Below are 6,000 nucleotides of genomic sequence, written 5' to 3'. Positions count from 1 at the left end.
GGGATTCTCCCTTATCGGGGTGACCGGGGAGTCAAAGGAGGACAAGCCGGTGTCTTTGTTGATTAGTCTATCCCACCCTGAGAACACTTTGTTCAGTAGTGGGTATTTTCGAATTATAATTGGTCTATTATTAGGGGATATCCACGCCAGCGTCCCCGTGTTACCCCTCAGCAAGATTGCATTATCTAATTGGATCCATGCCTTATGCGGGGAGTTGTGGCACCACTCCACCACTCGTTGGAGTAATATAGCCCTTTGGTAGAACCGCATATCAGGGACTCCTATTACACCCTCCTCCCTAGTCATGTAAATGGTTTTTTTCCTTATTCTAGGCCTACGGCCGTTCCATATATAGGACTCCATGGCTGACTGGATCTGATGCAAATAGTGCGAGGCCGATGCTAAAGGAATGGTTTGGAGGATGTAGAGGACCCTGGGCAACACGTTCATTTTAACAACCCCTACCCGGCCTAGCCAGGAGATGGTTTTGTTCTTCCAGTTTGCTAGATCCCGTAGCACCTCGTCTCTGATACGTTTATAATTAATCTCCGCTATATCTTTTATCTTCGGTGTGATTGAGATACCTAGATATTTCAAGGTATGGTGTGCTACTTTTACCGGGCAATCCTGACTAAGAGCCTCAAATCTCCCCTGTGGGACAGAGATGTTCAAGATCTCAGATTTGGAAGGGTTAAGTAGGAAATTCGACACATCACCGAATCTTGAGAACTCCTCTAAGGCGGCCTTCAAGGACCGGTCGGGGTCAGTGATCGTCAAAAGTATATCATCCGCATACATTGCGAGTTTGTGTTCTGAACCTCCGACTACAACTCCCTTTATCTGTGGATGAGCCCTGATTTTGCTGGCTAGTACCTCTATCATGAGCGCAAACAGGAGGGGGGACAGGGGACAGCCCTGTCGCGTCCCGTTGTTAATCAGGAATGTGTCAGACAGGGTTCCATTCACCCGAACTTTCGCGTTTGGCGCAGAGTACAGTGACATAGTTCTATTAATAAATTTGGGCCCAAAACCGAATTTTCCCAGTGTTTGTTGCATAAATGACCAATCAATCCGGTCGAACGCTTTTTCGGCATCAGTTGATACCAACGCCATTGGGATCTGATTATTATGAGCATATGAGATTAACTGTATAACTCTTAGGGTGTTATCCCTCGCCTCACGTCCGGGAATAAATCCCACCTGATCTGTTGAAACTAGCTGTGGGAGAAATTTGTTAAGTCGGTTGGCGATGACCCTGGCCAGGATCTTAACGTCCGAATTTAGCAGAGATATACGACGGTAATTCTCCGGTCTGTCCTCTGCTTTCCCAGGTTTTGGGATTACGGCTATGTGCGCCTCCAACATGGTGTGGGGCAAAAGGGGGGTCTCCGCCATCGCATTGAATAATTTTAGCATTTCTGGGGCTAGAATATCAAGATAGAGTTTATAATACTTAGCACCGTAACCATCCGGCCCTGGACTTTTACCCGCGGTAAGGTCCTTTATAGCCTGCTTAATTTCTATTAGAGTGATAGGGGACTCAAGAGCCTCAGAGTCCTGCTCCGTTAGTTTGGGCAAGTCTGCATCCAGAAGATATTGCTTCATTCTCTGCAATCTGTCGGGTGGGGGGGGAATCATCTCATCCCTCTCCTCCCGTGGTTGAATATTATATAGGGACTTATAATATGCACCAAAGATCTCTGCAATTGACTTCCCGTCCTCTCTGAGAACACCCTCCCGATTCACCATTTGGTGGACGTAGTGTTTTGTCCGTTTACGCGCAATTGCCCTGGCCAACAACCTTCCCGCCTTGTCCCCTTGTTCAAAGAAGCGCTGTTTTAGGTAAAGCGCCTTTTTTTGGTAGTCTACCTGAAGGAACTCAAGCAGGGCTGCTCTCGCTCGAGCCAAGTCCTCTTGGAGTTTTGTGTTTGTAGGGTGCAACTTGTGCTCCCGTTCATTGATTTCTATCTTAGACAACAGAGCTTTATACTGATTGTTTCTTTGTTTCGTCAGCTTAGCTTTTTGCTTTATTAGAAGACCTCTAATAGTACATTTGTGGGCCTCCCAAATAACTGTGTCATGGGATTCAGTGTCTGCATGTATACGAAAGTATTCCACTAAAGCCCTCTCGACCTCTAACCTAAAGATCTTATCTTCAAGTAATGTGTCATCCAATTTCCAAATATAAGGAGCTACCGGCACATTAGGCCACAGGATGGTACAACTGACTGGTGCATGGTCAGACCATGTGATATTATGTATGTTACTACTTGTTGTTATAGAAAGGCCTGTTGGGTCTGTGAGTAAGTAATCTATTCTAGAATACTTCCTATGTGGGTGAGAGTAGAATGTGAAATTTTTTTTTTTTTTTTTGAATCAAAGATTTTTATTGAGGCAATACAAGATAAAGAACGAACATAAACATAATATACATTTTGCAACTCTTTGGCAAATTTTGCATACAAGACATTGTTTATCCATTAGACAGTGGAACCTTTTCATATAAGAGAGTGAAGAAATCTTAATTCAGACCTCATATGTGTATCTCACCAAAAGAATATAATGAAAATAAAGGACATAGTATGCGAGTACAAAATCAACTACATATAATCAGGCATTACCTCTTTTTTCCTTTTGTTTCCTATATAAACGCATAAGAAAGTGATAGAATTTGAACAACCAGAAAAACGTATACTTCTTATAGAGTGGTATATTAATTGTAAAATAGGTGTATTTGTTATCTGAAAAATTACAAACTATGGTAAGTCATAACAAGTTACTCCTACTAAATGCACGTAATTGGAGGGCAAATTGCCTCACTTTCTTTGTAGACACTAGGATAAGAGCAACTTATAACAGTACAAAATCAATAGCGGATAAATACCGCTGTTTGTCCACCTAAAATAGGGGTGGACGGGGAGCTAAATGAGAGGGTGGAGGGCGGAGCCATAAGTTATATTGGGACTAACAATTTTCCCAGGCTGTTATCATTGTAGCTGAACTCTATGAGTGTACTTAAGTAAAGATCCGATAAACGTCCCTGGTCTTTTGTGTAAAGGATGAGTAAGATTACATTCTGGAACAGTTATTCTCCAGGAGGGGTGTTAGGAAGTATGTACTATGTGATATGAGATATGTGGTATAAGACATGGTATAAGATGAGATATAGGGGACTTCCAGATGAGCTCCTCTCCTGGGGAGATGCCACCTATAGGCGATGAGGGAAAAGGGAGTAGGGGTATGACCCGCAGGCAACAAGAACCGGCGGGAAAGGAAGGAGAGGGGCCCAACAGAAATATATAATGTGCTCTAGTAATGAGGTGGTACTGTGTCTGAAACTACAAACCTATAATATAAGATTTTGTGGGGTATAAAGGACAATACTAAGGGGAAACCCTTAAAGAGGGGATACGGAGCCGGTCTTAACAACCTAAATTTCAACTGCATACTTCTAGATATTGAGCTAAGTTTTACACCCTGGAATATTGTAGATGAGAAAACCTGTACATTGGTTTGACTATATCTGATAATGAAAGCATGAGTAAACCATCCCGGCCGCAGACAGTTCACTAGGTATATGATATATAATAGTACAGTCAAATGATAATCACTTGAATATGGGGTTGTGAGTTATGAGACTAGAATTGTCGGTGTGAGATATGTGCGGTAAGCTGAGGAAATGTATTATAGTTATTGAATTTTCAAAGTAAGTAAACAATAGCCTATATACTGAACTCCACCCATATGACAAATTAACCAGATATAGTGCCTGGAGAGCTAGTGATTCTATTCGGGTGCAGGCTAATTAGTAATCCACAATGGTTTGCAGTGTGTGTCAATTGCCCAAAAACAGAGGCACATATATAAACCCTGTGCATAAGGTAGTTTAGCAAACAGGAAGGAACCTAGGAACCTCTTAGCTAAACGAGCATATATAAGTAATAACTGAACCTTGTATAAGGATGCACATTAGATAGATCTCGACTATTAAAGAAGGGCATCATCATTTAACAAAAACTCCGACTTATAGAGCTTAGGGAAGAAAAACCTTGGCAGGAGTTCAGGGAGCATATTAGATACAGTTCTAGGTCCTCAAAGGATGATATAATGGCTTGATATCTAAATGCCCAATATTAAATCCACCCTTAAATGTGGCATGCTGAACTTTTGGGGTACTATAATGATAATCAAACATAGGGTAAGGTTATCTAATGCAAAGTCCCACAGTATAAAGTGTGTACATGAGCAAAAATATCAGAGGGAAAAGCAGTGATAAATGTATAGCTGACAGGTAGCAGTGGACTGCAAAGCCAAGCCCTCCTATATTTTGCATTTTTAGTCTCTATGATATATATGGAAACTTGTACAAAGATTAATAACAACCTATAGTATATGTTCATGAGACCAGAACTCCTAGAGCACAAAAAATTGCAAATGCCTCTAACATATCAAGTTAAGCGTGAAGCCCTATAGGGGTAATAAAACTATTATGTGACTATGGCTAAGCATATCATAACATATCAAAATAAACTTGGCAAATGTCCATGTCACTATCTAACAGCGGTGGAGGTGTTGTGTTAGCTGCAACTGTCCATAAGAGTTGATCATCAAGACCTCAAAATCACAGCTACAACCGTGCCAATATTCACAGTCCTATACACTACTCAAAAACATCATCCACAGGTCAGGCTCCCATACCGGTAACTAATAAAATATATCAGTGTCTTAAGTTGTAATTTCGTGCTTTGTTGAAAGCCAAGTCAATGTCCATTACAACATCCTGAGTCAAGCCGGGGAGTGGAGGCAGCATACCATAGGTCAGTGTTCACCCGATCCCTAATCTATAGACCACCGGCTTAATTCCCTTCTGTCGCAGTGAAGGGACTATAGAATCTGTAATATTTCCCTGCATAAGGATTCCGGTAGTGTAACAGACCTGCAATATTAAACTGTCCAGGATCGTAGAGATGCCAAAGAATCCTCCGCCATTCCGGTATGGCATAGAAGCTGAGTTCCCAGGCCGCAGCTCCACGTGGCATGCAGTCTCCGGCATGGGCCAGACAGGTATAATATCACTCATTTCCTGGATGACTGAGGCGTGATTTTCGTGATTAGACCGCAGCCCAGAGCACCGGATCTGAGAATCATTACCACAGTAGAGTGAAGGCTGCGATGTGGTTAGACTTGGGGTAGGAAGTATTATAACAGGCTCCGACTTTGCCAACCGTTCTATGTTAGGCTGCTTAGCGGATGGGATCCTAGGCTGTTCCAGATTCCTCACTGTTAACGTGGATAGGTGATCCGCAATTACAATAAACACAGCTCTGAGATCATGCTTGAGTTGTTCAAAATGTTGCGAGATCGCTGTCTGCATAGAGGTCTCCCATTTTTCAACGGCCTCCATATTGTTCTCCCGTGGTCTGAGAATTTTAATGCTGGTCCGTCTCTTGGTACTTCATCATTTACTCTAAAAAAAAAGCCAAATGGGTTCGGGTGCAGTAGGGGGCAAGTTAAGAGCCCAAGTATTAAGTGAATAAGTAAATATTTCCCCTAAAAGAGTTTTTTTAAGCTTTCTGCCCACGGAGCTTACAAAGGACACATCTTTCCTCGCTGGTTGCTAGCTCCGCCCCCCCAGAATGTGAAATTTTTTGTGGTAGGGTGGTGTACACGCCAAATATCGTGTAATGCTAACTCCCTCAGTGAAGAGGTCATACGCTTAAGGTTCCTATGGGGGACACTGGAGAGTCCTTTCGAGGTGTCTAGGGCTGGGTTTAGTGATGCGTTTAGATCACCTCCCATGAACAAAATACCACACTGTGCCTCCATTACTTTATGTGATATTTTCTGGAGGAAAAGGTGTTGAGCTGTATTGGGACAATATATATTAACAAGTGTGACAAGTGTGCCACACAGTGTACCTGTAAGGATAATGTACCTACCCTCAGGGTCACTACATACTTGATGGAGCTGAAAAGGGGTTTTCGAACTGATAAGGATACC

The sequence above is a fragment of the Bombina bombina genome, chromosome 6, assembly GCF_027579735.1.
Source record: "Bombina bombina isolate aBomBom1 chromosome 6, aBomBom1.pri, whole genome shotgun sequence".
NCBI lineage: Eukaryota > Metazoa > Chordata > Amphibia > Anura > Bombinatoridae > Bombina > Bombina bombina.
This window is presented reverse-complemented; position numbering follows the sequence as displayed.